General features: G+C 39.4%; 1 non-coding gene and 1 pseudogene across 1 annotated transcript; one reads left to right on the top strand and one right to left on the bottom strand.

Annotated features, from left to right (window-relative positions):
- The first annotated feature begins 2,479 nt into the window (after positions 1 to 2,479).
- Positions 2,480 to 2,586, top strand: LOC115303263. Its single transcript, XR_003913959.1, has one exon. It is a non-coding gene; the product is annotated as a U6 spliceosomal RNA (small nuclear RNA).
- Positions 2,587 to 20,319: 17,733 nt separating this feature from the next.
- On the bottom strand, positions 20,320 to 20,541 carry LOC115302952 (annotated as a pseudogene).
- Between the last annotated feature and the right edge of the window lie 2,128 nt (positions 20,542 to 22,669).

Below are 22,669 nucleotides of genomic sequence, written 5' to 3'. Positions count from 1 at the left end.
CCTGTTGTTATAGATTGTTCATTGTTGTTGATATACATGTTGTATGCATTTTACACATATATAAACGCAAAATAATTTGTTGATGATTTTACTACATGAATATACTGTAATTTACAAAATGAATTTTTGAGTTGTTTCCAGTTTGGGGCCATTACGAACTGTGCTGTGATGAGCCCGTATCTCAGTTATGCACTGGAATGCATTTCACAAAGATATATACCAAGGAGAAAATGCTGGATCATAGGGTGTACATAGCTTCAGTGTTACCAAACTGGTGTCCAGGATGGTTGTTTAAGTCACAACACCGTCAACAGAGTGTGCTTGTGCCTGCGGTAGACCTGAAGGTGGGCTGCATGGACCCATCTTCAGGGTGACTGGCTGCCCAGCTCAGCAACTTCGGGCTCTGTCTCCACCTTTGCCCTTGGACATGCCCCTTCCAGGACAGCTTGGACCTGATGACCGTGCGTGGGAGAATGATGCCTGTGGGTGTGGCCATTCTGGATCACTGTGGGACCACTCTGCTGGGCAACACTCACTCCAGAGCGCCCCATCGGGCTTTGTCAGGCCTCTGCCTTAGCAACTTGTCTTTTCCTGCTTTCCCCCCTGTCCTTTTATTAGAGGCTGACCCCTAATGAACTTCTCCGATACCAGGCTCTGTCTCAGAGCCCGCTTCCTGAGAACCCAGGCTGCAACTCTTACTGTGGATCCCCATCCTTGCCAGGATACCAACAGACTTAATATTTGCCAATCTAGTTGATATTTAAGGAGATCTCATTGTGTTTTTTTTCTCGTTAGTTAAAATGTCAAAAATCAGATTTATTGTGATATAAGTTACACACAATAGAATTCATCCTTTTGAAGTGTACAGTTTGATGACTTTTGACAACTGTATACTGTCATGTGTTCACCACCGCTGTCAAGACATCGAGCATGTTCATCACCCCAAAAAGTTCTCGTTTGTCCCTTTGCAGTCAGTCCCCTCTTCCATCACTGATCTCTTCCAGATATTTGAAAAATGGAACCATCTAGAATACACTCTTTTGTGACTGGCTTCTTTTCCTTAGCAGAACGCTTTTGTGTTTCATCTGTGTTGTTGGATGTATCGGTAGTTTATTCCTTTTTACTGCTGAGTAGTATTCCGTTGTATGAACAGATCAGAGTTTATCCATTCTTCCATTGATGGGCATTTGCAATGTTTCCAGTTTTTGACAATCATCAACACAGCTACCAAAACATATGATAGATTATGTAGGAGTGGCATTGCTGGGTCATATAGTAGGTATAATTTTGACTTTACAAATGGAACCACCGAACAGCTTTATAAAGTGGTTTCATCATTTTATGCTGCATGTGCCAGCAACCTGTGAGAATTCCGCTTACTTCATGTCCTTGCCACCACTTTGTGGGACTGTCTTTTTAATACTAACTATTCTAGTATCTGTTGTGATACCTTGTATTTTAACTTCTATTTCCCTGGTGGCTAATGATGTTGAGCATATTTTCACATAGTTATTGGTCATTTGTTGGCAAATACATTCATTTCTCATTGATCTGCAATGACATCTCTGTCCTATTATCAAATCCGTACATGGAGGTCTGTCCCTGCACTGGTATTATAAAACCTTCCTTACTATAGATTTATGATGTCTTACTATTTGGCAGTAAGGTGTCTTCTTAGTCTAGAGTGTTTTGCTTAATCTTGTCTTTTTGCATTTTTCTACAAATTTTAGAATCGACTTGTTAATAAAAAAATCTTGTTGAAAATTTGATTTAGGTGTTACCAAATTGGGACCTCCTGGGTGGCTCAGTCGGTTAAGTATCTGACTCTTGATTTCGACTCAGGTCATGGTTTCATGGTTTGTGAGTTCGAGCTCTGAATCGGGCTCTGTATGATAGCATGGAGCCTGCTTGGGATTCTTTTTCTCTCTCTTCCCCTCCCCTGCCTATTCTCTCTCTCTCAAAATAAATAAGTAAACATTAAATAAATAAATATTACCAAATCTACAAATAATTTGGGGAGTATTTAAACCTTTATAATATTGACCCTTGGAGCTAACAAATGCAGTATAACTCTCTATTAGATCTTTTTTTGAAGTATATCAACAAAATTTTATAGTTGTTCACATAAAGACTTAGACACTTCGCTATAAATGACATCTTTTAAACTATTTCATTTCCAGGCCTCCTGTGGGCTCAGGTAGTTGAATGTCTGACTCTTGATTTCCAACTGGGTTGTGATGCCAGGGTCATGGGATGAAGCCATAGGTGGGGTTTGGTGCTGAGCATGGAGCCTGCTTCAGATTCTTTTTCTCTCTTCCTCTGCCCCTCTCCCCAACTCATGCTTGTGTGTGTGTGCTCTCTCTCTCTCTCTCTTTCTCTCTCTCTGTAAATGTAAAAACAATGTTTTATTTCCTCTTGCTGGTATATAGGGATACTTGGAAACTTTTTTGTTACAATTTAAAATTTACACACAAGTTGTGTGCTCATTTCGACAGCACATGTACTAAAACTGGAATGATACAGGGAAGATTAGCATGGCCTCTGTGCAAGGATGACATGCAAATTAGTGATATATATATATGTGTGTGTGTGTGTGTGTGTGTGTGTATACATATATATTAAGACAGGTTATAATGATGGTCCAAGCAACTTTCATATATCTTTATACCAGATTCATCAATTGTTTACATTTTGTCCCATTTGCTTTAACACACAAAAATATACACATATTTGTAAATATGCTGTATGTATGCGTGTATATATATATATATATATATATATATATATATATGTATGTATAGAGTCCAAACTTACTATATTAAAGTATAATCCAGTGATGATGTGTTTGTATTCCTGTCATAGACCTGAAGGTATGCTAAATAACTTCCCCTTCAAGTTTTTGAAATATATTGAACTTTGATTTTTGGTTTATCTTGGTGAATGTTCCATGTGGCCTTGGAAAAGTGTATATTTTCTGTCATTGGTGGACTGTTCTATAAATGATAATGAGGTGAAGGTTGTTGATAGTGTTGTTTAGATCTCTTATGTTTTTATTTTCTTGTTCAGTTGTTCTATGGTTACTTAGAAAATGGTGCTAGACTTCAGTTTTCATGGTTATATCTATTTCTTCCTTTATTTTGTCAGTTTTTGCTTCATGTATTTTGAAATTCTGTTATTAAGTTCATAGGGATTTATGATTGTCATGTCTTCCTGATTAATTGATCTTTTAATCATTATGAAATGTTACTTTTTATTTCTGGTAATACTTCTCTTGAAATCCATTTTGTCTGTTATTAATATAGACTCTCTAGCTTCCTTGTGATTAGTGTCTATGTGGTATATCTTTTTCTGTCATTTTACTTTCAACCTATCTGTGTCTTTTGATTTAAATCACATCTCTTATGCACAGGAGATAGTTTAAACTTACTTTTAAAATCCAGCCTGTCAATCTCTGCCTTATAACATTTTTAAATTGTATTTTAGAGAGCAGGTGAGAGGGCATAGGAGAGAGAGAGAATCTTAAGCAGACCCTATGCTCAGCACGGAGCTCCACACGGGGCTGGATCTCACAACTCTGGGATCGTGACCTGAGCCACGTCAAGAGTTGGACACTCAACCTATTGAGCCACCCACACACGCCAATCTTTGACTTATAATTGAAATGTTTAGTCAATTAAAACTTAATGTAATTATTGACATGGTTTAATTTAGCTCCACCATTTGCCATTTGTTTTCTATTTATCCCACGTGCTTTGCATGGTTTCTCCTTTCCTGCCTTGTTTTGGGAAAATCAAAGTCAAGTCTCCCTTCCTCCCTTTGTTCCTAAGTTCTTCCTTCTCTTTTCCATCCTTTGTGCCTGCCTCCCTCCCTCCCTTCTTTCTTCCTCCTTCTCCCTTCCTTTTTCTTGCCTCCCTTCCTCACCTTTCTTTATTTTGTATTCTTAAAGGTTTCTGGATTAAAATATGCGTCCTCAACTTAACGGAGTATTATTAGAATTAATCTTTTATCTCTTCACATAAAATTTGAGTCTTGCAAGGGTAGAGTCTGTTAATTCTCTCCTGAGTCTTTTGTGTTGTTAATGCTTTATATATTACATCTACATATGTTAAGAATCTCGTAATACAGTGCCATAATTTTTAAAAAAGCAGTTGTGTACTTCTAAAAGGATATTAGAAGAAAGAAACAAAAATATATTCTGTTAATGTTCACCCATTATTAACCATTTTTGATGCTTTCATTCTTCCCAGTAAATTCTAGTTTCCATCTGGCATCACTTCCCTCTAACCTGAAGAACCTCTTTTTGAATTTCTTATAGTTCAGATTCATTGCTGGTTAATTCTTTCAGTTTTCTTTGTCCTAAAAATTTCAGCATAACTTTGTAAAAGTATTTTCATTTGATATAGGATTCTGGGATGATAGGTTTTTTTTTTCTTTTTCTTTTTGACCATTTAAAGATGTCTTTGCGTGGTCTTCTGGCTTTCATTGTTTTTTTTGTTGTTGTTGTTGTTTTTCTTTAATGAGAAACTCAGCCATAAATCCTACTGTTTGTTCTCTGCATGCAATATATCATTTCTCTCTGCTTTCAAGATTATCAATTTATCATTAGTTTTCAACATTTTTACTGTAATTCACCTACATGTGGTTTTCATAGGATTTATCCTTCAGAGGATTTGTTGACCTCTTTAGATGTGTAGATTATGTTTTCACATGAATTTGGAAGTTTTCACCATATTTCTTTAAATAGTTATTCTACTCCAGTTTTTCTCTCCTCTCCTGAGACTCTCATTGCATGAATGCTAGGTTCCTTAATATTTTCTTGCTTGTCATGGAGATTTTGGTCCTTTCTCAAATACAGTTTGTTCTTTTTTTCCTTCAGATTTGATACTTTCTAATGATTTATCAATAAGATCAGTGGCTCTATCTTCTACTCTTTTCAATATGCTGTTAATATATAATGCCTTTTCATTTTAGATACTGTAATTATATATATATATTTTATAATAGTTTATTGTCAAATTAGTTTCCATATAACACCCAGTGCTTCTCCCCACAAGTGCCCCCCACCATGACCATCCCCCCTCCCCCCTCCCCTCCCCCTTCAGTCCATGGTTTGTCTCCAGTATTCAGTAGTCTCCCTTGATCTGTGTCCCTCACTCTTCCCCGCTCTCTTTCTCCCTTCCTCTCCCCATGGTCCCCTGCCAGGTCTCTCCTGTTAGACCTATGAATGCAAACATATGGTATCTGTCCTTCTCTGCCTGACTTATTTCACTTAGCATGACATCCTTGAGGTCCATCCACTTTCCTACAAATGGCCAGATTTCATTCTTTCTCATTGTCATGTAATACTCCATTGTATATATACCACATCTTCTTGATCCACTCATCAGGTGATGGACATTTAGGTTCTTTCCATGATTTGGCTATTGTAGAAAGTGCCGCTATGAACATTGGGGTACATGTGCTCCTATGCATCAGCACTTCTTTATCCCTTGGGTAAATCCCTAGCAGTGCTATTGCTGGGTCATAGGGGAGATACTGTAATTATAATTCTAAATTTTCATTTGGTCCTTTTCTGTAGTTTCCATTTCTCTGCTGAGATCCCTATCTGTTTGTTCATTATTAAATTAGCTTCTTAAATTCTTTGAACATATTTAAAATAGTTTCTTTTAATTTTTTTTTTTATTTTAGAGAGAGAGAGTATGAGCAGGGGAGAGGGGCAGAGGGAGAGGAAGAATTAAGCAGGCTCCATGCTCAGGGCAGACCCCTATGCAGGGCTCAATCCCACAACCCTGTGACTATGATCTGAACCAAAATTGAGAGTCAAATGCTCAACTGACTGAACCACCGAGGTACCTCTATAATAGTTTCTTTACGGGATTTTCTATTAATGCTAACGTCTGGGATCTAGAGGTTAGTTTTTATAGAAAACATTTTTTTCTTGACTCTAGGTCACATTTTTCTGTTTATTCCCCCATCCCCAAATGTCTAGTAATTTAAAAAAAATTATTAAGTTTATTTATTTATTTTGAGAGAGAACAGAGCACATGAGTGGGGGAGGGGCAGAGAGAGAGAGGGAGAGATAGAGAATCCCAATCACCATGGAACCTGATGCGGGGCTGGAACTTAAGAGCTAGACACTTAACCAACTGAGCCACCCAGGTGCCTCTGTCTAGTAATTTTATTGTACCTAGACATTGTTAATGATAAATGATAAATTGTTAATGATTGTGTTCTTTATCTTCCTTCCAAGATTGTTTATTTTTGTTCCAGCAAGTCGTTAACTTGGCTGAGCTGAAACTCCAAACTGTTTCTTCTAGAGTAGGCAATAGTTGAAATCCTTGCTCAGGTTCGGTTCTTTTAGCCATGTAGCTGTTGGTTCTCATTGGTCTCCTGAGAATCTCTCCTGTATAAAGTTCAGAGGTTGGTCTATGATTTAGGTGGAATTATGTGTAGATTTGGAGGCTCTTCTTCTGTCTCACTGTTTTGCAAAGATTTAATTTTACTGTTCAGCTGCTGTGGAAGCCCATGTCCCAACTCTTTAAACCAGTAAGTCAGTCAGCCAGTCAAGCTTTCTGTTTGACATCTAGATGTCTCGTGTTATGTAGACCATGGAGTATCACTGGGCAAAAACAGACCGAGCAATTTCCTTATTTCAAAGTTTGACTCTTCACCAGTTTCTGGGTGCTTTGAGTTGCTCTCTGTACCCTTAAATAGGTGGTTTTTAAGTTTTTTGTAAGTATTCTGTGGGAATGTTAGTCCAATAGAAACTACTGTCTTATCTCAGAATGGTTTGTACCATTGATTTTTCGTACATTGATTATATGTATATAGGAACCCTGAAATTTTCTTATTAATTCAAAGAATTAATTTGTAGATTCTTCTAGATTTTTAATGTACACAATCATTATCTGTGTATATTGACAGAATTGTTTTTTTCAAAAAAATTTTTAATGTTTTATTTTATTTTTGAGAGAGAGAGAGAGCACCAGAGAGGGGCAGAGAGAGAGGAAGATACAGAATATGAAGCAGGTTCTGGGCTCTGAGCTGTCAGCACAGAGCCCGACATGGGGGTCAGACTCACAAATTGTGAGATCATGACCTGAATGGAAGTTGGATGCTTAACCAACGAAGCCACACAGACACCCCATGACAGTATTGTTTTTATCTCACTGCATGGGCTGACACACCTACTAAAGCGCTGAAAAAAAATGGTGGTAGAAAATTCTTTCATTTGGTTCACTTCTCAAAGGGGAAAATTTCCAAGTTTAACACTTAAGTACTATTTTATCTATAATTTTTTATATAGATAAACTTTATCATACCAGGCAAATTACTTCTATTCTGAAGCCTCAAAATATTTAAAAATTTATGAATAAACATTAAATTTTGTCAAGTACTTTTATTATCCATCTATTGAGAGTTTTGGATTATATTTTCTTTAACATGTTATTGTGTTGGGTTACACTAACTGATATTCTAACATTTAATCAACTTTGCATTTTTTGAATAAATCGAATTTGGTAACATACATTATCCATTTTTATATGTTGCTAATTCATCTTACTAGTATTTTGTTTAGGATTTTTGTATGAATGAAATAGAAAATGGAATTTTCTCTGTATTAGCCTTGTTGAGTTTGAAATAAAAGTTATGCTAGTTTCATATAATGAGTTAGGAAAAGGTTGTGTATAACTGGAATTATTTTCTCCTTGACTAATTGGTAGCCCATGCCAGTGAAGCCATCTGGGTTTGTAGGTTGCTTTATAGGAAGACTTGTGACTCTTAAATTCATTTAATGGTCAGAACATAAAGGTTTTCTATTTTTCTTGTGTCAGTTTTAGTAAGATATATTTGTATTAGTCATTAAGCTGCTGCCTTTGATTTCTAAGTTCACGCTTGTAGTTTCTGCTCTCCTAATAACCTTCTTTGTCATCTGTGTTCTTGTTAGGTTCTGGAGTAGGGAATTCTAGAAGGAGATTGGAAAGCGTTTCTGCTTTTCAGCTTTCTTCTGTGCCTTTCAGCAATGTTCAGCAAGAACATTTCACTCTGGAGGCAGCGATTAGTTCTGTCTTCCAGCTCCTCTCAGTACTGCTAGCACCAGCCTTCGAGGGGCCCTTCAGAGACACCATCCGTAGCTGGGCAGGGGCAGCATCAGCAAACCTCTTCTGAGGTCAGAGTCTCAGCTCTCTGGGTTCCTGTTATGAACTCCTGAGAGACCAGCACTGTTCAATTATGTCTTCTCCTCAGTGGTATAAGTCCTTGAGGGTCCAGCTTCTTGAGCATCATCCCTCAAGCTTCTGATCTGATAACCTCAGCCTCTTCCTTTTGTCCCCCAAACCCTAGCTTGGTAGCTGCTTCCTCTAGTTATTAGCAACCTGATAGCTCAACGTTTTCTTTTTGCTTTATCAGACCACCAATACTTGTGTAATTATTTCAATTATTATTCTGTTGATATACCTACTGTGGTCTATTTTCTGATTGGACCCTGGCTGATAAACTATTGGTAATGGAAGTGTTTAGAAGAAAAAGACCCTCAAAATGTCTGGGCCTGGTTTTGTTTCTTTACTTGCTTTGAACACAATGTTTAATTCCTTGCCAATGGCAAATGGGGTCCTACTAATCCATATTACACAATGATAACATGACAAAGTTGATTGATGGCGATAAAGTGCTTATTGTACCAAGTGTCTTGGGGACAAAAAGTAGCTATTGGATTTGACTTACATGGGAATAATAATAACTGTGAGAACCATAACCTGGAATAGATGCTTCTAACTGCACTGCAGAACTCACATATAGACAATGAGACGTTCAAATTTACAACTCAGATGCTTGTTTTATAGAGAGCCTCAAAGAATCTCTTCCCATGTGCATGGCAAATCATGATGAATATTACACTTGAAATTTAACTGTGTTGTAAGATCATAATGTAAGTTGAAGTCATAGGCACATCAAGTTTCTGCTTGGGTTGACTTGTTTGAAACTGAAGTTTGAACTCCCCAGTCTCCTTCCCTGTGACAGGAAGCAGCCTGCTCTTTTGAGGCTGACAAAATCAGCTCTCCCTTTGCTAAATACCCACTAGTAACCTCACCTAGAACAGGTGCCTTGTGAAGGTGCTTATTCTCCTCTGGCCTCCCAGCCCCATTCTTGTTCATACTCTAATATAAATGCAAAATGTTGCTAACTTATATCAGCATAAGTGTGCATGGAACATGTGTGGGAATGAATTCTAAGGGTGTCAAAACAAGGAAGACAGAATATAAAACTGGATCAAACCAAATTCATTATATAGGTGGATGTAGCAGAGAGCATGGATCTAATGTTAGAAGTGGCTCTGAAAATTAGTTTACCTGATTGTTTGGCTGAAATTTCGACTCAAAAATGGCCTATATTGAGGGATGTTGAAGCATAATGTAGGTTGACTCCAAATGTTTGATGAGATAGGAATATGGGAATGAATTTCTCATATGCAAACTGCATGCCCTTCCCCCACATTCCCACTAGAGACCCCAAAAGGCCCTAGACATTCTCTTTATTTCTTCCATTTATTAGGAGGAGAAATTGGGTAACATCAGTGATAAGAACACCAGCATCTTTGAAAAGCATTATGCTGTCCTCTGTACACATGAGGAGATGCAGCTACTAGATATGCTCTCTGATTTCCATGGGGATGATGGAAAATTTGTGGGTAAGCAACAGCTCTTAGCTGCTAGAAACAAGGTAGACATAATCATCATAACGGGCAGGGAGGACAAAGAGGTAAACTGAATAACCTGCTGGGCTCTTTGACCATGACTAATTGATGACCGTGTCCCTAGGAGTGAAAGACATGAGCAGGCTACTAAAATATTACTTTCTCTATATAAAAGAAACACTCTAGATCTGACATCCAGGACCTCAATTTGACTGGGCACAATACGGCCTTAACTTCTTACTGTTCAGGCATAAGCCAGATCACAGAGCCTGAGCCTCTTGAATGAAGGGGAGGCTAGCCTCCCTTGAGGATGAACATGCAAACCCGCTACAGCCATATTTTGTAAATAGTCCTCCAAGCCTTCACCATCGGGGCCTTTGGCCATTTACTATACTTAATGTGCACTAGATAAAAGGAAATTCTCAGACCTTTCAGGGATTTACTGCACAGTGAATTGGCTCTGAATTAGCACTGGTCACTGGGTCCCCAAATGCCAGTGATCTACCAGTCAAAGTGGGAACTTCTTGTGATCAGATAGGTGAGAAATGCAGTTTTGGTATAAATCCATCTCACATGGGTGCACCCCTCAGTGCACTTCTGGACCCTCTTCATAGTTCTCCTACCTGAATATATTCTTGAATATATAAAAACAATTTGGCATCTTGGCAGAAACACACATTGGCTCCCCAGCCTTTGGAATGAGGGTTATTGTTTGCTCATACTTTCTAGTGGTTTAGTTTTGTCTCCCACAGAGACTGTAAGGTCCTGAATAGAGTAAATCTCACTTAGCTGATCCCATTTCCTGCCAATGCTTGAGAGAGTTCTTTAGTATTAGGTATTCAGGATGAATTTATTGATAACAGCTTAGTGAAATCATGTCAGTATCTTGAAGTACTTGGGAGGAGTAAACTAACTTTCCTGGCTTTGAGAAAGGAGTGTAAGAGTCTTTGCCCTGGCATTTGCTCTTCCAGGGTCTGAATCAGGTTCAAAAGTACATTTATAGATACCTACTCTAATATAAGCCACTTATTTATATTTATGGTGTAAACTCCCATTCAATCTTTATGACATCATTCTGAAGTGGAGTTTATAATCCCTCTTTCATAGTGGAGGAAACTGGTTCTCGGAAGGTTAAGTAGCTGGTTCTGAGTCACTCAGCAAGTGGCTGGACAGAGGTCTAAACCCAGGTTTTCTGATGAAAATATTAGGGGTTTTCCACTGTACCCTAGTTAGTTTTTTAGCAGGCAATTTTGTCCAATTTTTCTTATGCTATAGATTATCACCTTTCTTAGAAAAAGTAAATACTTCTTGCCTCCTCAGCAATTACAGTTTCATCTATTTCCTTGACCTTAGGGATGGGAAGGAGGAAAAAGAAACTATTCCTGCTTTAACCCTGGAGTCATGTATTGAACTGAAACTACTCTCTTTATGCTGTAGTGCCCACAAAGATAAGTAAGGAGTTTATAAACATGACTTTACAAAAGGATGGAGTATAATAAATAGAAGAGAGATAAACCTAGAAATTGATATGAAATCTGAGTCTACCTCATAAGAGGTGGTTTGTCCTTCACTGCTTCAGTACAGCTATCGGAGAATTTCTATTCCATGCTGTTTGTCCTTTCTTCATGGGATGTTTGCAGCTAGACCTCATCACCTAGGGACCTTACCTCCATACCTACCACCCCTGTACCCACACCTGCTGTAGGCCACCTCTAAGATGTGACACCAAGAGACAAGTAAGGACCTTTGATCCAGAAGGATTTACGAAGGAAGGACTGTGTCCCAATAACTTTATCCTGACTGAAGTTTTCCCAGTTCTTTGGTGATCTGTCTCAACCACAGGGGTGTGACCTCAAAGGCCCAACTGGGAAAAACTACTCAAAATGACACAAGGACACCCACAATGCTTGTGAAATCTACATGCACTCTGCAAAGGATGCAGCATTTTTCTTGTACTTTGCCACCCTTTTTGTCATGATATCTTATAAAGGAAACTCTGTCATTTCTCAAGATTAAGGATATTGAAATGGCATAGTTTGGACTAGATTCTCCTAGAGCATAAATTCCTTATTAAGAGTAAGTTAAGACATATTGGGAGCTGTATTGACTTTTTAGGCCCATTAGTGACCAATTTCTGGCTTTCAAGCTTTGATATAATGGATTCAGGATCAGGATACTCTTTGACATTATAGACCAAAATGGAACTCAGTGGTGACCTACCTTCAATGCTCCTGGCAGGCCTAAGAAATTAGGCAAGGGAATGAGAGAAAGAAAAATATGGAAAGAAAAATGGGCAGCAAGAAAGAGAAAGGGGGGAAAGGAGAGAAATAATAGGAATAAATACATTGACTGGCACTTAGTATAGCACAAGGATGTTTCTTATTCTAGTTCTTACTCTGGAAAGCTCAGTAAAGACAGAATTACAAGAAATATGAAAAGCACTGCAATATGCAAAGACAGAGGGTGAGGGCTGGGGAACTGGGCAGTGGATAAAGAAGATTTTCTGGAGGTATCATAGCAGGGATGTCTCAAAGAAAGACTAGAGTTAGCTTAAAAAGGCCTATGAGTCTCCAGGCTGGTGATGTGCTTGAGCAAAGGTGCAAAGCCATGAGGGTGTGACATCCTCATTTAATGTGGGATCCATGTGTGTGGGAGGCATCCTGTCTCCATGTGCCTGAGTGGTGGCTTCTAGCACTTTGGCAGAGACCATTGGTGGCCAACTCAAACTTCTCCTCTTCCTCCCCAATTATAGGCCTTCATTTTTAACCAGCATGTTTCTGCCTTTCCTGCAGTGATATGTGGCCATGTAACAGAGTGATAGCAAGTGAGATATAAGTGGCACTTCTAGGAGGGTGTCTTGAAGGGGAATGACTTAGCCTGGAGGAGCCCCTATTTGTCCTTCTGCCTTTCCTCCTTCTGACCTGTAACACAGACATGATGACTAGAACTCCCAGTCATCTCAAATCCTGAGATGGCCTTGAGGATGGAGGTCATTAGTTGGGATAGTGAAGCAGAGAGATTGAAACTTCTGTTTTGCTGAACATGGTATGCTAGCTGAGCGAGAGCTGAATTTTTGGGATGGCAGGGTTTTTTTTTTTTTTAATAGCTTATTGTCAAATTGATTTCCATACAGCACCCAGTGCTCTTCCCCACAAGTGCCCTCCTCCATCACCACCACCTCTTTCCCCCCACCCCTTCCCCTTCAACCCTCAGTTCATTGTAAGTATTCAATAGTCTCTCAAGTTTTGCATCCCTCTCTCTTTCCCTCTTCCCCTCCCCCTGGTCCTCCATTAGGTCTCTCCTGTTCTCCTGTTAGACCTATGGGTGCAAACATATGGTATCTATCCTTCTCTGCCTGACTTATTTCGCTTAGCATGACACCCTCCAGGTCCATCCACTTTCCTACAAATGTCCAGATTTCATTCTTTCTCATGGCCATGTAATACTCCATTGTATACATATATACCACATCTTCTTGATCCACTCATCAGGTGATGGACATTTAGGCTCTTTCCATGATTTGCCTATTGTTGACATTGCTGCTATGAACATTGGGGTACATGTGCTCCTATGCATCAGCACTTCTGTATCCCTTGGGTAAATCCCTAGCAGGGCTATTGCAGGGTCATAGGGGAGTTCTACTGAAGGTTTTTTGAGGAACCTCCACACTGTTTTCCAGAGTGGCTGCACCAGTTTACATTCCCACCAACAGTGTAGGAGGGTGCCCGTCTCTTCACACCCTCGCCAGCATCTATAGGGAGATGGCAGGGTTTTAAAAGGCTGTAGGAGACAGAGAAATAGAAAGTTCCTAGGAAGAAGTTGAGAACCATCCTTTGTTATTCCAGAATGCCCCTGGAGGACTCATAAAGTGGCTCATGGAGTAATGTAGCCAAGGAAACCACAGGTAGGAGAGATTGCGCAATGATGAAAAAAACAGTTAAAAAATTAAGCATAAAAACAAGTTTCTGTCAAACACAGATTTGAATCCAGTCTGTCTGACTCCAAAACCCATGCTTTCCATAGAAAATATAGGAGGAGGCCCATGTTGATTCAGAGGATGGATAAAAGGTGGGATATCATAGTTACGTCAGTGTCTTGAACCTTCCTAGATGGTATCAGAGGGACCCAGCAGAGCTCTAGGAACAGATTAATCTCTGGGAATTGCTATTTAATTTGATAGAATTATTTTCCATCCCTTTTTTGATTATTTGTTTTAGTGGTAGAATTTTATACTGTATGTGTGTTCAAATAACTCTTTCCCCAACCTCCCAACTAAGTTTCTTGGCCTTGATAGATTCCCCCCCCCGCCCCAAGGAACCTGGTGAAATCATAGAAGTCCTAAGAGTTTGCCTCACCACTTCCAAAAGCAGTGAGGGAGTGTCTTGTTAGATATTCTGTTGGGAACTGATGTCTGTGCACAACTGTATGTGTGTGTATGTGTATGTATGCATGTGTGTGTATGGTGTGTGATATCTATATGAGAGAGAAAGAAGCCAAGAAATTTAAAAGTCTGCTATGAAAGTGGGAAGCCCTGGTCCTTAAAGCATCTGTCTCTGTTGTTCACTTCTTGAGATGGAAGATGTACTAGCTTCCACCTCAGCTGACCAATCAGTTCTGCTAGACATGTGACTTCTCTGCCTTGCAGAACACCCTTGCCAGCTCTCTGTCCTTGTCATCCTCTTGGGTCCAGGAAAAGACCAAACAGTCGGGCCTAGCAGGCTATCTAAGAGCAACTGGCAACTCATTTCTCATTCATTCTTTTATTCTTCTCTTATTCCTGCATCCATTCATTGGTGCTTGTGCTCAAATGTTGTCTTCTCAGGGAAACTTTCTTTCCCCACTCTGAGCTATCCATCTTACCTTCCTGACACTGTTAATGCCCTTCCCTCTATATTCTTCCTCATAGAATGTATCAATATTTGACATGAAATATATTTGACTTATTTAGTTTATTGTCAAGACTCCCTTATTTAGAATGTCTCTAGCACTTAGGACAATACCTGCCCATAAGCACTCCATAAATATTTGCTGTATGAATAAATGGTTACTAAATGAACATTTCATAGTTCTCAGCTACCTATAGGCAAAGGTATTGGTTAATTGCTCTTTTATCAGGAACCTCTTTATGAGGCTTAGAAGAGAAAATAATAACTTCTAAAATAACATCAACGAGCACATTGGGAAATGAAAAGCACACTGCAATGAGTGGCAAGAGACTTAGGTTTGCATTACCACCATGTAAAGAACTAGTTATGGATCTTGAACACACAATTTAACTCATTGCCATTCATAGATTTATTGTTTGTGAACAGTCTTGAAGATCAATGGCTGTGATAATTTGTAATTTTTGTTGAGACATGAACTTGAGTTTCCCTGAGTCTTGAACAGACGTTTCTTAATGAGAACTGTTTGGCTAACAAGCAACAGAAATAAATTTGAATAGGCTAAAAGTAGGACAGTGGTTTAAGTAGGAAAGGGATGTGTGGCAGGATACAACTGGATCTTAGGAAGACTTGAGAAGCAAAGACATAAAGGTGTTCCAGATTCTCAAACAAAATGTGTTACATGAGAATTAAGAATTAAGAAAGGATTCCATGCTATCCTTTCTTCAGTGGGTGTTGATTGAGTGCATCTTATGACTTCAGTGCTGGCTACAGGTAGTGAGATGTGGAAGGAACTATCAGATTCTTTTTGTTCTCAAGGAATTCACTGGCTAGTTAAGAGACCAGAGTGCCACCACACTAAACACCAAGAGTGTGTGGCAGACAGAGGTCATTAGTCCCAGAAGTATTTCATGTTATTGAGAGATCCCTGTGTCTTGGGGTAAATTCAGGAAGTCTTCATATAGGGGAAATATTTTATTTATTATTTCTTCCAGTAACTATAGAGTTCATACTGTAGATAGAAGAAAAGATAAAGAGGACAAGATAGGCAAAAATTTTGAGATGTGACTTAATCTGGTAGTGGCAACAAAGAGCGGGGAGATGGCAATAGGGAATTCTCTCTAGAGGAAGGAAGCCATATTGAGCAAGAGTGAAAGAGAATTGTACTCAGCTAGGGAAAGGCTTAAAATGCCAGGCTGATGAGTTTAAACTTAATGGAGCAATATGGAGCCACTACAGATCCTTTTATAATTTTAAAAGTTAATGAAATATTTAATTTATACAAATATGCACACGTGTGTGTAAATGTAAGGTATAAAGGGCAAAACCAAGTCTCTATTCCACTTAAGAATTAGAACATAATCAATACCCCTGAAGCCTTTTTTTGTTTTTCTTCCCTATAGTTATCTTCTCTGTTCCCCAAGAGTGACCATTATTCTAGGTTTTGTATTCATTATTCTCTTGCCTTTGGGTTTAATATTATCACATACATATTAAGCTTTATATAATTTTAAATTACATATGTTGTACATATTTTATATAATATGTAATGTCATATATAATATGTTTATGTTTTAAAGTATATTTATATTTAATTTGTATATGTATTATCATTTGCATTGCTCACAATTCCTTCTTGTGTTGCATTCTTTTCTGGCATTATTTTACTTTAAAAAATTTTTAATGCTTATATTTGAGAGAAATAGAGAAACAGAGTGCATGCAGGGGAAGGGCTCAAACTCACAAACCTTGAGATCATTACCTGAGCCAAAGTCAGATGCTTAACTGACTGAGCCACTCAGGCACCCCATTTTTTTGAGAGAGAGAGTGAGAGAGAGGGGAAAGGGCAGAGGAACAGAATCTTAAGTGGCTCCACATCCAGCACAGAGCCTGGTATGGGGCTCAATCCCATGATGGTGAGATCATGACCTGAATTGAAATCAACAGTAGGATGCTCAACAGACTGAGCCACCTAGGTGCCCCAGGATTATTTTATTTCTTTTTTTTTTAGTTTATTTATTCTGGGAGAGGGAGAGAATGAGTGGAGGATGAGCAGAGAGAGAGGTAGAGAGACAGAATCCTAAGCAGGCTTCACACTGTCATCATGGAGCCTGATATAAGGCTTGAACCCATGAATCTGTGAAATCATGGCCTGGGCCCAATTAGGAATTGGTTGGTCAACCAACTGAACCATATTTCTTAACTTAAATGACCCATATTTCTGAAATTAAGTCCATTGTTGAGGATATCTCAGCAGTAAACTAATTTTTTTAAGCTGAAAAAAACTTGAAATACAAAATTTTTGGATACACTGTTCAAGGTTGACAGTTATTTTTTCCCCAGGACATTGAAGATACTTTTCCATTAATTTATGACTTCCATTGTCACAAGTGAGAAGTCTGTTGTTAGTCTAATTATTAATTTCCTTTTTGTAATTAATATTTCTTTTTGTATTTTTATATCTGGTAATCAATCTTTTGGATGTTTAAAAAGATATTTTAGGGGCGCCTGGGTGGCTCAGTCAGTTAAGCCCCACATCGGGCTCTGTGCTGACAGCTCAGATCCTGAAGCCTACTTCAGATTCCGTGTCTTCCCCCCTCTCTCTCTGTCTCTATAGTTTCTATTACACCTGTTCCATGCCTTGTAATTCCATCCTTCATGTTTCTCTTTTTCATTCATATATTCCATCTCCTAACTGTATGCTAGGTTCTGCATAAATAATCAGCTTTTTCACATTTTATGAATTTATTCTTCAAGAGTGTTTAGTCTGATATTAAACCTTTACTTTGAGTTTTTAATTTCAATTATTATATTTTGAATTTCAATTAAAATACTTTTCTTTGTTAGTTTTAAAACTTTCTTGCACTTTGTTCATTTTCCCAATTTTATGTATGTTCTTTAAACACTATATGACTAGTTATATTCACTTTCCAATACCCCAATATTCAAAATTTGAGGGGACATACATTTGTTGTTTTTTATTTGCTGTTTCAGGTTTATGGTATCTTGTTTCTCATTTTGTTTGATAAATTTTTACTTGAGCTCTTATTTGCTTTAATATAATCTATGGGGTCTGTGTTAAGGACTTTTTTTCCAGAAGGCTTTGTATTTGCTTATGTTTGGAATAGGGGCACTACCAAATGTACAACGTCAACTGAATTTATCAGCAAGAGGTTTCTTTTACATGTGGGTAGTATGAATCCAAACTTTGACCCCATTGAAAATAGATCTTGGTTAAAAATTCTAAGGGGATATTATTTTATATATGTAAAAAAATACATAGAGCCGCCATAGAGGCAGTGGAGGTGTTGGGTTTTGCTCCTCAACCTTGAAAAATGTCGAGGCCTAGCCTCCTAATTCCTATTCACAATAAAGCCACGTGTATTAATTAGTTATTTTATTAAGGGTCAGAAAATATTTTCATTTCATTTTATTTTTTTAAGTATAGTTGACATGTTACATTAGTTTCAGGGGTACATCAGAGTGATTCAAGAACTTTATACATTATACTATGCTCACCACAAGTGTCGCTACTATCTGTCACCATATTTTGCTGTCATGATACCACTGACTATATTCCTTATGCTGTACCCTTTATTCCTGTGACTTACTCATTCCATAACTGGAAGCCTGTATCTTCCACTCTCGTTCACCCATTTTGCCTATTCCCTCCACACCCACCCTTCTGGCAGCCATTGGTTTGTACTCTGTATTTATAGGTCAGATTTCTCTTTTTGTTAGTTTATTTATTCACTTGTTTTGTCTTTTAGATTCCACATCTAAGTGAAATCATATGGTATTTATCTTTCTCGGTCTGGCTTATTTTCCTTAGCATAACACACCCACAGGTGCAACCATGTTGTCACAAATGGCAAGGCCTCATGGCTTTTTTTAATGGTTGAGTAATACAGAAGACATGTTTAGGATGCTTAATCTTTCATATTGTCAGAAGTAAAAGTGCCAGTATAGACTCGTATGAAGGGAAATAAAAGGAGAAGAAAATGTCCTGGATTAGGAGTCAGAGACATTTTAGTTTAGCCCCAGAGACCAAGATGCTAGGGAGCAACCAAGGGGTGTGTGTGGAGACAATGTGGCGGCCATGGGAGAAGAGCTGATGAAGAGAGCCTGGCTGACAGGCTGACAGGTTACTGCTGTGGGCGATTGGCTGTCAATAGGATTTTCAGTGGATCCACATAGAATGCGCTTCAGGATTGTCTTCCCAAGGGATGGGAAAGTGTAATATTTATATACCAATTCCCATCCCATTGGAGAGGTTGCTCTTCAGGTTGTTAATGGCCCAGTATCTCTCCTTCTTTGCACACCAGCTAAGCAAGCTCCCAGAGGCACCACAGAACACACTTGGGCAGTGAAGCAGAGAGATGTGGACTCATGTGGGAAACCAGTGTTCCCAGGAGCTGTCACCTGAGGCTGCAGGTAATCAGAGGTGGACTAAGGAAACAGGAAACAGGACATCAACAATGTCTGCTTCAGAAGACTAGAGCTGCCATCTTATTTCTGAACCTAATTATGCTTCTTCTGCAAAAATGCTGAGAACTATGGTGTTAAGGAAGGTTAGTACAAGAACAATATAAGACATGGGTTGGCAAATTGCAGCCTATAGGCCAAATCCAGCCTGTCACTGTTTTGTAAATAAAGTTTTATTAGAACACAGCCATTCCATTCTTTCATATTTGTCTAGGGCTGCTCTTTTCAACAGTAGAGTTGAGTAGTTACAACAGAGACTGTATGGCCCACAAAGCCTAAAATATTTATTATCTTGCCCTTTTGGAGGAGGTTTGTTGTTTCTGATTTAAAGGGATTGACTAGGAAGAACTCCACTATTGGGGAGACAAATATGGGCACTCCTGTAGATTCCAAGCCTTAAATGAGAAAGGCCACGACCAAAGTCTGCAACTTGTATTTAGTCTACACCTTTACCTCGTACTCGTTCAATTTGGAGAATTACAGTGAAAGAATTTTAAGAACAACTTCAGGGTCTTGAGTCTGGCAGGCTCTGAGAATAGTGGGACCATTGTTAGACATGAGAAGTTAAGACGTTTTTAGTAGGGGCAGGAAGGTGGTGAGGAGTGGGGTTGGTGATGATTTCACTTCAAGAGGAAATCATAAGAGCAATTGAAATGTCTAGTTTCTAAGTCAAAATATAGCACTGAGTTGAAAATTGGATCTGCAAGACAATGACTGGGCTGCCCATGATCCTGAGCATAGGGACAGCTCACCAGAGCATGAGGAGGCAACACAGTTCAACTTCTTTCAAGGATTCCTCCTCAAGGCCATCCACCATCTGTGATTTGGAGATCCAGACATGGGGGCTTTCCAGAGAGGAAACTGCCTAGTTTTAGCTACTTCACAGCATAACACCAACCAGATCTGTGACTATCAAGTAAACTTGTTTTTTTCCAAGCTTCTGTGACTTGAGAACCTGTTGTACTACACAAGGACACATGAGCAATCGTTAGGCTGAAGGAAGCCTTTGCTGTGTCTGAGGCCTGTCCTGTTCTTTAGGAGATGCTGTAGTGATGGCTCCCCCCAGGGCAAGCTGCCCTGTGAAGAAACTCAAGGGATGAAGAAAATCTGGTCAGCTCTCAGACTCCGGGTTTGTATTTGTCAGTTAGCATACAGCAAGTGGGTTAGTTTTCTGATCCAGGGCATTGAAAAGCAGGGCATCTCATTAGTATGACTAGTGGAGGCCACAGGGGTGGGACATGGAAGGAATTCAGAGAGAGTGCTGCCAACATTTCAAAATTTCAAAAATAGTTTTAAAGTTTAATTAAACAAACAGTAGGGTTTTGTTCGTATGTTTGATGTGTATCAGATAGGCAGATGTTCTGGAAAGAAAGGACATTCCTTGGGGGAAGACCTGAGTTTGAGTTCCAGCTTTTCAGTTAGCAATAATCGTGCCTCGGATAAACCTCATTGGCTACAATACTGCCACTGCTCAAAGCTGTGAGTTCCAGCTTTGTAATTTGCAAACTGTGTGACTTTGAGAAAGTGACTTTGTTTGGTCCTTTTCCTTCTCTCTTAGGTGGGAACAATTGTCAACAAGAAGTACGATAACACATGTGAAAGGGTTTTGTAAATGTAGATGTGTTGTTCAAACTGTTGTAAGAGCGAGAAAGTATGGCGAGATGGAAGAATGATTAATTGCTCGTAGAGGTAACAGTTATTGTGCAAGGCTGTGGTCTAGGTCTTTCCATTCATTATCCCATCCAGTTCTCAAGGCCACCCATTTGAGGCAGGTGCTACTATATTTTCCCTGTTTTATAGATAAGAACTTAAACTTGGAGATTTTAAGCAGCTTACTTATAGAAGAGAACAAGTCTAAGACATGATAAGGCCCACGAAGGTTTGCTGGCTGCACAGAGAGAGCCCAAAGTTGGTGGCTCCGTGGTATGGTTGCCAAGATGTAGGGCCTTGGCTTCAGAAATTTGATTGCTAGTATATTCAGGACAGAACTGGACTTAGGGATCTATTTAACCCATAAAAGACTGATAGATAAAATTTAGGAGGCCAACTTATTGATATGCAAAGAGAAACATGTCTACTACCCAGACTGATTCTCATGTTAACTAACGGATCAGTGAGGCTTTTCTTGTAGGGAAGTCAAATTATAATCAACAGGTTACTAGGTAGGGATGAAATCAGAGCACAACAAATTGGTAATAGTAATAATTATAGCAACGGTAGCAATAATAACAAACTTATTGATCACTTACTGTGCTAAGTGCTTTATACAATTGACTGTATTTAATTTTTATAATAAATTCAGGCATGTACTCTTTGGTTCTCATTCTACAGGTGAGGAAACTAAGTAACTTACCTGAGGCCATGAATGTAGTAAGTAGTAGAGCTGGGATGGGATCCCAGGCACTCTGCTACCCTGAGGAATTGTTTCCTTCCTAGAAATAGTACCACATGGAAAGATTTCTATTCCATGCCCAGAAGGAAAGCCAGGGCACAATGTATATCTAGTTGTAGAAGGTAGTTGGTGATAAGGCCCATACGGAAGCCAAACAAGAAGAGAGCAGAGAGGGCTCCTGTGATCAGAAAGGCTGCATGCAATGGGGGGAAGATGGATGGGGCTTGAGCCAGGCCTGGAAAGGTGAGCAGGAAGGGCAAAATTCATGGGAAAAGAGTATGCAGAACAGGCAAGAATGTGGACAATGGAATGTGCCAACACATCTAGAATGGAGGGCTTGAGTTGGGGAGCAGTGGGAGGAAATATTGGAAAGTATTCTGATGGTGAAATTGTGGGTGGACCTTGAATGCTGACTTGAGTTGATCTTGGTAAACATAGATGGCTCTGTGCTTGCTTACATTCTGCACTGAGTGGCAGCTCCCTGCCAAGCATTGGAGGAGGCGTTGGGGATAGAAAGGTTGCTGCAGTCCAGGCCCTACCTGCAAGGTGCTCACAGTTTAGTAGAACAGTGGGTAGGACCCATTGAAAGAGAATAATAATACAGAGCAGTGGTGATCACAGAGCCAGAATTGGGCAGCTGGGGGAGCCAGCTAGACAACTAGATAACGACTGTCCTTCACATGGCGACCTGAGAACCAGGTCTTGAAGAATTACAAGCCACAGATGGTCAGGGAACAGGCCAGAAGGGTGTTGTTAGAGTGAGTGACAGCAAGAGCAAAGGCATAGAGATCAGAATGGGGGCTACGTGCTTATGGAATGGGGAAGGCGTGGTGTGGCAGGTTCCAGGGCCTGGGCACAGAGAGGGGAGACGTGTGAGCTCTTAATCACTCACCCCCGCATTGACTGGGCTTCCATAGGTGCAGGGCAGAGGGCTAGATAGGGTGTGGGCACATAGACAAAGAGTTATAGTCTTTGCCTTCCAGGGGCCATCAATCTAGGAGGGACAAAAGACCAGACACAGGCTCCTCGAGGGTATATCACCACATCTTACTTATATATTTTTTATTCTTGGAGGGCAGTGAGCAGAGTGCCTGGCACATATTAAGTGCTCATCTACTGTTCACTGAATGAATCAATGAAGATACATAATTTTCATGCAATGCAGAAATGAATACATGCTAAACAATGGTGAACACAAAAGGGAACGGTAGTCAG

This window comes from Suricata suricatta, chromosome 1 (genome assembly GCF_006229205.1).
Source record: "Suricata suricatta isolate VVHF042 chromosome 1, meerkat_22Aug2017_6uvM2_HiC, whole genome shotgun sequence".
Classification (NCBI taxonomy): domain Eukaryota; kingdom Metazoa; phylum Chordata; class Mammalia; order Carnivora; family Herpestidae; genus Suricata; species Suricata suricatta.
This window is presented reverse-complemented; position numbering and strand designations above follow the sequence as displayed.